The sequence below is a fragment of the Amblyomma americanum genome, chromosome 5, assembly GCF_052857255.1.
Source record: "Amblyomma americanum isolate KBUSLIRL-KWMA chromosome 5, ASM5285725v1, whole genome shotgun sequence".
In the NCBI taxonomy this organism is placed as follows: Eukaryota; Metazoa; Arthropoda; class Arachnida; order Ixodida; family Ixodidae; genus Amblyomma; species Amblyomma americanum.
In genome coordinates this window covers 123,340,930-123,351,072 of record NC_135501.1, presented here as the reverse complement: position 1 = coordinate 123,351,072, position 10,143 = coordinate 123,340,930, and the positions used below count along the sequence as shown (strand labels likewise).

General features: G+C 45.5%; 1 non-coding gene across 1 annotated transcript; it reads left to right on the top strand.

Annotated features, from left to right (window-relative positions):
* The first annotated feature begins 8,071 nt into the window (after window positions 1-8,071).
* On the top strand, window positions 8,072-8,144 carry TRNAA-AGC (transfer RNA alanine (anticodon AGC)). The gene has a single exon. It is a non-coding gene; the product is annotated as a tRNA-Ala (tRNA).
* Window positions 8,145-10,143: the final 1,999 nt, after the last annotated feature.

The following is a 10,143-nucleotide window of genomic DNA, read 5'->3' as shown; positions in this document are numbered from 1 at the left end:
TATTATTTTCAAGCACTCATTTAGACGGTGGCGACTATTCATCGGTGCGGGCAGTGAAAGCATTCGAGTCGCGTAGGGTTTTGCAAGCGGCTTTATTCCTCCAAAATCTTTATACGAGCCGAAGGAAATGTATGTTCGACTTACAAATGCACACATGGAGCGGGAAAGTCGAGCCAATGAATAGCGGACAAGAAATTGGTAGCCAGCTACAAAACGCCGGTGCTTTCACGGCGCACATCGTCGAAGGCAAGCACGGCACGTTCCACTTTTCACAAACGGGAGCACTTGTCTGCTCAAAAGAAACCACACTCACAACATAAAAACAGCATGTGTATGAGCGTAAATAATAAAGCAGGGGTTCATCTGTTTCTGTTTCCTCAACAATCAGAAAAGGGGCACCACGAGTAAGTCCGCTTTCTTAAGGATCACTCAGGTCGCGTACTAAGCTGACGGTTTCCGAAAAGAAAACAGTGAAAATGCATTTTATTTCGATAAGCTAAAAAAAATAAGACTATTCGAGCGACCGCTGTCTACGGTGTGCATGCAAGCATCTCAACAGCACGCAGCAGACGACGCGGGGCGGGTACGCCCTCGTGACGTCCGCGATCAGAGGTTTCCAGACTAGCAAGCAGTTCGCAGAAGAAACGGTAAAAATTCCGTTTAAAGATATTTACCGCACAGAATCAACTGAAACATGGGGGAATTTTAATTTAACAATTAAGTTGAGAATTAAATGCCATGAGCAGGGTATGCGTGAAAATAGGCTGTCATGGCCCATTTAAGTGACATATATTTAGCAAATTCTAAGAATATATTTCGAATACCAAGAATAAAATTTCCGGAACCTTTTTCCGGCATATTTTAGTTCATTTATGAATACAAAATATATTTGAAATGCATTATAAATATCCCGCCGTATGTTTCAAACGTATTAGTTTTGGCTAATGGGTACGACCGAAAAATGACTGTCCAGTTTTAATCGTGCAATCATGCATCGTCTTTCCGCCTGGTCTATCCACACACGAGTGTACAGCCATGTCCAGCATTCTTGGGCAAAAATTTTGAAAATTAGAAAATTGTAAGTCACTGTTATGCAAATATTGAAGGTAAGGGTCAACTATTCTGATATGCAAAAAAATTTTTCGTTTAACGAGTTGCCATCGACCGCATCGAACAGTTAATACTACCATAGATAACCAACGGGTAAAGCTTTTGATGACAGCAAAAACGTTATTAGAGAAAAAATATAAGACTGTCGTCAGGTGATATGCGGATATATAGATTGTTGTGGTGAAGTCTTACATTATATGAAAAAATTGGGCTAATAAACTTTCTCACGCTCAAAAATGCATTGTACAGAATTGCTGTGTATGAACCGGCTAGCTGAAGTCAACCATAAGCTATCCGTCTGTCACGTGCATGGTTTAGACCACGTGTACATAGTCGATTCCCCATTAGAACTGGATCATGAAGAACCAGTCTAGAAGCAACCGCTTCAAATGCTCGCCACTGTGGCCGGTAGAACTTCGATATCTGAAGTGTCCACTGAAGATCTGTCGTTACCAGAACACATCACGTAAACATTGTACGACCTCTGCCCTTCTTAAATGGCCCTACGTAGCCTATGGGGAACCTGCGCTGTCAAGGTGTCACTGCGATTGTTCCATTCGGTGACTCAAAACTGCTTTTGTCAGCCGCTTGGGACGCTCCAAACGCAAGAACACATTTTGCGCGATTGGATACCCGCGTTTGGCTGACAGCATTCATTGCCTAGCTTCTCTCGGCGTAGCCAAGAAAGTTGAAGCACGGCACGTGCGCCTTCTACAGAGCGCAGAGGCTCACGCCAATAAGCGCCTGAAGGTGGCGCGAAAAAGTACTTATAGTACTATACCCAAAACTGCTGTCTGTCTGTCTTTTGTTTTCAGGAAGAAAGAGAAGGAAAGTGCACAGGCCTGCCCCCTGGCTCAAGACGAGCCACAATCGCTACCACGTGCAAATAGTAGGAGAATTGAAAGGTGGGATAGAAAGACAGGATAGTAAAGACGCGCTAAAGACAAGGCCGGTCCCGGAGGCAGTGCAATACCGGGCCAACCGGTGGCGGGAGTGAAGCAGCCTTCAAACTCTCCGCCATATATTCAAAAATAAGTCCAATTGGACCCGTAACAGATGCTCTACGGGGTCCGGACATTCGCGTTATGCCCAAAACTGTTTGCTCTTCTCGCTAGGCAGTGTGTTATGGCGCTGCAATCGGCACCGCAAACTGCAGCGCAAGTTCCCCATAGGAGCCAGCTACACACAAAGTCTCCGTCCTTAAACGTCGCGCCGGTCGACTTAGCTTCGGCGCCTGCCAACTTTTTGTTTAACGGTGTATTAACACCTATTTTTGTGCTAGTTGGTGCATACTTGAATTAAAGAAAAAATGGCGCCAAACCATGCACACCACTAGAAAAGAACGAAGACGAGAGGCAATCGTTAACTCACAACTAAATTTTTATTGAAGCCAGGAAGCACCATATATAAGGTGAAGTTGCAAGGGGAAAGAGGGATGACATGCAGGAGAGGGTGAACAAAGACAACCATCTGGGAACGCAGATAAAGGCAGGAAGCCAAAAATCGCAAAAGGAAAAGAACAGTTGCTTGATAGCTGAATCTAAAAATTTGAACTCGGAGACAAAAAGAGATAAATATGGAGTGCTGACACACCTACAGCCAAATTTCTTTATGTAAAAAGCTTACAGGCTAACACTTGCAGTTTTACCTGTGCTCTTGCCAAGAACCTTGGTCTCATTCAACCGCGCCTCGCATCCGTCGCAGCTCTTTACGTGCGCAACCAAATGTGTCTACTTATCTTTCAATACTGATAAATTTCGGCCATGGTACTCCAATCGCTCGTTGATGCAGCGACCAGTCTGGCCGGCATAAAACTTCCTACACGTTAGGTGGATAGCGTAGAAAAGGAAATTGGGCCCCAAAATTAAGAGGCGGAAAGAGCCAGGACCGGTGCCTCTTAAAGGGTCTGGACTGTTTGAGGAACTGTTCGCGAAACAGCGTAGGTACTCAGCGCGACCGAATATTGAATGGCGTTGTTACCTTCTTTAGACAGAACAGCCTTAAGCTTGTTCAAGCTGACAAGGAGACTGCGTTTGCTGTTTTGCCGGAGGAAATGTACGATCAGTAATCGTGTCCGACAGTCAATAAGAACTTTGTACAGGCCAAGAAAAGCGCTGTTAGAGTTAGGACAAAATTCATCACCTTTTGCAAAAATTTAAATCTTCAAACTCTTACCAAGTATACAAAAAAGAACAGAGGTAGTACCCAACTTGCTTTCTTTACAGCTAAGACCCACAAGTCAGAAATACCTTATCGTTCTATTATTAGAAAAGAAGGATTTTAGCAAAAGAATGTAAGCGGCTTCTTGCAAAAGCATCTTAAATTACTTGTTTTGGACGGCCCCTTCCTCACAACAAATTCTGCAGTTCTTGCTGAGTATGTAACTACAGAGTACCAACGACATCGGCTTTGTGTTGTCGGTAGATGTACAAGATATGTTTCACTCTGTTCCTCAAGACCAGCTTTTGTTGGCTGTAAAATAATGCATGGAAGCAAACGGCGACGTGTCTTTCCAGAATTCTTAAGAATTGTCGGTTCATAATTTTCTCGCTGTCAAGATATCGTTGGCGGCTGTGGTGTTGGTTGGCGCCTTAGTTACAATTAATCGGGCCAACCTGTACACCACTGCACTCTCCGTAAGTTCGGAGGGGGAGGAGCGACAAACTTCTCCACCCCGCGTGCGAAAGATTGTGATTCGACTGCTGACCGGCGATCGGGGCCACGACTGATTAGTCGTTGACCGGAGGCATGAGGCGTAGGCAAGTTCCGTAGCGAAGTAATTTAATTAGGCAAACAACAACCAAGTTTTACAATATGCCCGACAAGGTAGCGCCGTACACTGACGTGACGCAAATAACACAAGCTCCAATTGAACACGTTAACACAACAATTAAAACAAAGAAAGAAACATCAGGGCGATTGCTATACAAAAATCTTACGAGATGGAACTACAGTACAAAGGATTACAACGAGAAACACAGAAAGCAAAAATACAAAGATAAAAGAGTTGAAGTGAGTGGTGAGAAACGATAGCTTAGCTGCGGAGTGGCAAGGTCCGGTCGCAGGGAGCGTTGGGCTGCGGTTGCTCGTCAAGGGGCTGATGGGGCCTTGCGGATACGGGCGAACTTTGGCCTCGCGTCTTCGGGACCACCGTCGCCGCGCTCTACGCGTCAGATCTCCGCCTAGGCTCCTTGCCGACCACTTCCCTGGCTGACCTCACTCACGACCGCACGCACCGATATCTCCAGACCAACTGCCAGCGCGCGGCGTTCCCGTCTCCCCCTTCGCATGGAAAAGAATGAAAGAAAAAAACAACACAGGAAAAAAAAGACTCTTCAGGAGCCACGCCCAGAGGAATGCAGCTCCCAAAAAGAAAAAAAGAGCACATGAATGAATGTCGAAAGAATTCGGCACAAAGCCTTAATATCACGAGGAAGTCATTGGAGGCCGCGAACTGTGGCTGGGCATTCAATCCGCTTCTGCTGTTCCCAACACGTGCAAGCGCTTGCCACCTGTATGGCAACAATGCTAGGAGGGGGGGGGGGGGGGTAGTTTTGAGTGTCCCCTCCAGCGCTATTGTGAGAATGCCGTTCTCCCGCGGGGGAGGGGGAAAAAGTCGTCGACGCCACTCCGCGACATGTTTCTGGAAAACAAAGGTCAAAGCTGGACAGGGCAGGCATGAACTTTGTGACAGTCGCTTTAGTGCAATTTTTCTTAAGTTCTACCTTTATACACTTTGACAACCTTCCTTTTTTGATGCGCAACGGCGTGTGCATAGGTCCCTGCTTGGCCCCTCTCCTTTGCGACATTTTCTTAACAAAGGTTGATGAATCATTACATAAAGTTTTTTATGGGAGGAGGGGTGGTTTTAAAGGTTTTTAGGTATGTGGACGACTTCTAGCGCTTTTATAAAAGCAGACATCCTTCGGCTACCCCTCTACTGTAGGTGAAGTTTTAAATGCTTTTGACAAACATGGACTTGGCCTCACATTTACCCATGAACTAGCCGACACTAATGTTATACAGTTTTTAGACTTAAAACTAAACTTTCTTGAAGGACAAGTTTGCTGGGGTTATTGCCCGCGCGAAAAAAATACCTTCTGCCTTACGATTCTATGCACTCCAAGACTGTAAAAAGAGCAATAGCGTCGCATTGCCTTACGTACACGAAACCTCGCACAACTTGAGGAAAGTAGCCAAAAGGCATGGTGTGAGGGTCGTGTTTTCGGCGCCTAACAAGCAGGAAAAGTTGTGCGCCTTAATCTGCAACTCAAGAAAGCGGGGCTGCCAGATGAAGCACGATATTCCGTTCACCAAGTGTTCCGAGGAGCGGTCTACTCTATCCCCTTAAGGTGTGAGAGGTTTTATGTCGGCCAGACTTGTCGCTGCATCAACGAGCGTTTGGGGGACCATGCCCGAAATATACCTGTTTTGGAAGATTAGTACGCTCCTTTGGTTGCGCACGTAATGAGCTGCCACGGATGCGAAGCGCGGTTAAATGAGACGAAGATTCTTGGCAAGCGCAAAGATAAACCTGCACGTGTTAGTCCGGATGCTTTTTACATAAAGAAACTTTGTGGTAGGTGTGTCAGCACTCTATCTTTGTCTCTTTTTGTCTCCGAGTTTAAATTTTTAGATTCAGCTATCAAGTTACTATTCTAATGATTTTAGGCTGCCTGCCTGTATCTGCGTTCCCAGATGGTCGTCTTTGGTCACCCTCTCCTCCGTGTCACCCCTCTTTCCCCTTGCAACTTCACCTTATATATGGGGCTTCCTGGCTTCAATAAATATTCAGTTGTGAGTTAGCGCTTGCGTCTCGTCTTCGTTCCTTTCTTGTGGTTTAGAAGGGTCAGGGCTCGGGCTAGTGGGTAATCAATATGAGGACCCGTAGCTCACAATATTCACGGGATCTAACACGAGCGCTAAACTTACACTGAACGATCTTTATTTGGCGCTGACAGCCTTATACAGATCCCGTATGGTACAGGTATAGACTACTAACAACGATACTCATGTCAAGGTCATCTCTTAACACATCATGACCTTGACAAGATAATCGTTGTTAGTCGTCTATACCTGAACCATACGTGATCTGTATAAGCCTGTCAGCGCCAAATAAAAATTGTTTAGTGGAAGTTTAGCGCTCGTGTTGTGTCCCTTGAATATTGTGCGCTATGGATCCTCATCTTTCTTTTGGTGTGCATGGTTTGGCGCTATTTTTTCTCTAATTTGACGGTGTCGACGGAGAAAGGATAATGCCGCCCTCTCCCTTTCGGTCACCTTTGTGAGCTTAAATTACGCTCGAGTTGCCTGCGTCCATCCTCCGGGGGTGTAGCTCAGGTGGCAGAGCTCTCGCTTAGCATTCGTGAGGTACTGGGATCGTTACCCAGCACCTCCATTTCTTCCCATTCCCAGCGGCGTACAGAAGGGGTCAGAGTTTTCTTTTTTTAATCGTGCAAGTATTCCCTTCGGCATAAGACAGCTTGATATACCCAGCCGCCAGGTAGGTGTCGGTTGTAAATGCGAAACAAGGTCTGGTGTTGGGGCCCATGTGTCCAGATTCGTGTGTCTGGTTGTCGGCTCTGCCTTAATGCTCACCACATGGGGATCTTAAACCTGCGCTTATTTCATCCAACACACGGCCGTTTTTGTCATTTGGCCTTCATTAAAATACAAACCCTGTGGCGAGGATTCGATCCGGCGACCAAAGTTCCACCGGCTGAGCTCCAAAACCACTGAGCCATCGTGGTTAGTATGGAGAGAATGTCACATTAAAAAACGATACTATACAGATGATATAAACGAATATCCTATTACCAGTTCCGATTACGTCGTTGCGGCTCTTCTGCCGGTTACTAAGTTGTTGTCGGCTAGGCTCTGAAGCTATTGAGGGCCCGCCATGGTCGACTGTTCTCGCTCTCACTTGAAAGCGTATGACGTAATAAAATCTGCAAAAACATGGCGCAGAGTTAACGATCAGCTGCAGTCCTGTTTATGTATTTCTTTATAAATTGGTACTGCATTGCCAGTACGCAATAGAGCATGGAGGTCACTTTCGCATACACACAACAAACATCGCGCGCTTAACGCGTGAAAAAAAAAGCTTTGTTTTATACAAAACTAACATGTGGCGACGAAACATGCCATACATTGACTGAGCTGACAAATAACTAATAACGAAATGCGTAACCTCCAAAAAGACGTTCGCAAAATTTTAAATAGTGGTCCCTTCGAAGCATCAGACGGAAGGCTCATGTATTTTTTTTTATCTATATACCAGTTTTAGAATCATAAATGTTGTGCAAGAACTTCAATCTGAGATTTCTAACTACGAACTTTAAGATTTGCTCATTGAATTTTGAATTAGCTTTCCACCATGTTTTATGTGTTTCCTTTAGATATTGCCGGGCTGTTCACGAGGACGGCCAGTAGTCAAATAACTGCAGATCTATACAAGTTTAGTCGCGCTTTTTTTTTCGGTGTGTTCTGCTAACATATAACTCGATAACTGTATTTATTCAAATATATGGCACATAAGATAGTAGTGACGTTTTGTTCGTACTGAACAGCACCTGCAGAGTACAGACATGACCTAACCAAATCAAAAAAATCCCCTGGGACTTATGTTTCTGCCACCGCGACACCTATGAAATGATCCGCTTGCTTTATGTCGTAACGGTTATCGGCCGGAGGGCAATCCAAAAGAAGGGTAAGAAAGAACAGTTCCCGGTGGATGCCGTGACAACTTCTGTCTGTCTTTGTCCCTCTAACACCGGCCACGGCCTAAGCCGGAAACGCATACAACAGCTCGCTTTGATTCACAGCTGCCGGTCGGACCATGCGGCTCGCTGCCAAGTTTTACGAAATGGTGTCGACGCAGTCAACGCGCGTTCTTCCACCCTCGCCCGCTCTATTCCATTTGCCGGTTTATATTTTTCCGAATGCGCATCATTCCTCGTCTGGGGGTGTAGCTCAGATGGTAGAGCGCTCGCTTAGCATGCGAGAACTACTGGGATCGATACCCAGCACCTCCACGGAATTCTTTTATGCAGGGTGCTGTGGGCTGACAAAACAGGCATAAAATACTATTTTTAGCCCCAGTAAACTGATTACAAACAGACAGTAAAGGATACTCGGAAACAATTCTTGTTAAACTGTTTGCGCCTGGAAATGGTTTGAGTTTTTTCAATGGGGTTTAACGTCCCAAAGCGAATAAGGCTAAAAAGGACGCCGTAGTGAATGACTCCTGAAATTTCAACCACCTGGAGTTTTTTAGGTCCACTAACATCGCACTGTTCAAGGGCATCTAGAATTTCGACTGCATTGAAATTTGACCGCCGTGGCCGGGATCGAGCTCCCGTCTTTGGGGTCATGCAGCCCAGCGCCATAACAACTCAGCCACCGAAACTATGATTGTGCGCTTTTCAAACCTGTCGTGTAGAAACCGAATAGGAATAACCTTCCAGCCACGGATCAAATGTCGAAACGTCTCCCGCAGAGTGCATTTATTCGAGAAGGCGTCTTTATTTTCACATGCTGGCGCATTAAACTTTTCTATAGAAAGAACAAGTAATCCTCAAAAACGAAAGCACTGTTCGTTTCAGTAAAACTGCTAGGTGCAGCACAGCACAGTCGTTGTTTTAGAGAACGACTTGGTTGTGTTTTCATAGTCGTAAAAATGCCCTCATCGGGTGGAGAACAAGTATTTCTGCTTTTGACCAGGCATTTATGTTTACAGTAGAAATACATACTAATGAAGTCTAACTACGCTCATTGCAAATCGACGGCATCTACCACATCCCTCCAGTTAACCCTGTAATTCATTAAGTAGAGGCGTGGTATTGAGTTAGCAGGTCTTGGGTGCGGCCTCATCTCGGCGACCTGCATGCACCGACAACGCAATATGTCATCAGAACAGTATTTTCTCATCTTGGACACAACCTATTAAATGAGCGCCCCTACTAAGACTGATATAATCTACGGAAAATATTGCCACAATTTATCACGCGTTATATCGTAAAATATAACTTGTCGCGTAAAAAACGGTGCTTAAAAATCTAAGGCCTATAGAGAACTGCACGAAGCATCATTCACTATTACTGCATTCAGTGAAGACGTATACACACAGTGCTCGTGCGTACGTCTCTTCTCTGTGCCCTCGTCTTGTTCGGGCAGTTTGAAGAATGATCCGCCACAAACACGCCAGCGCCTACACAATGACCTAGCATTTCCCGCGCACAGATTGGTTCGTATGAGTACGCATTACTGTATGTTCAGTTTGTTTATTGTATCCGTGTGTATTTGAAAACTCGAAATGCTTAAGACACCAAGTGCCCGAATGAAATGCGAATATTGGTTGGTTTATGGTTTATGGGGGTTTAACGTCCCAAAGCGACTCAGGCTATGAGAGACGCCGTAGTGAAGGGCTCCGGAAATTTCGACCACCTGGGGTTCTTTAACGTGCACTGACATCGCACAGTACACGGGCCTCTAGAATTTCGCCTCCATCGAAATTCGACCGCCGCGGCCGGGATCGAACTCGCGTCTTTCGGGCCGGCAGCCGAGCGCCGTAACCGCTCAGCCACCGCGGCGGCTGAAATGCGAATATTCAGTTCGTAGAGTTCGATTCGTGTTCCTAGCCGTAAATATTCGCACATCTTTGATGGAATACCCTAGGAATTAATACGGTAATATTGAGATGAGAGACAATAAAACAGGTCGGTCAGTACTATTACATTTGAGGGTACCATACTCATCTCAATGCCTTTGTTATCCAGCTGGACAATATTTTGTGTATTTCTCATTTGAACGTCGTTTACGCGTGACTCCCACCTTTTTCAGTACAGATACGTCGCGGAAAATGCCTAGGCACTTTTCTTAATGCATGCCGCGGTGCCATAAGCTTACAAAGCACATTTAAGGCAATAAAGGTTAACGCACAAAGATACGAAAAAATTGGTTGCGACTGGCTACGTCATGACACTGTCGGTCTTCACTTAAGGCATGAAATAAGCACTCTTTGTTACACTGATG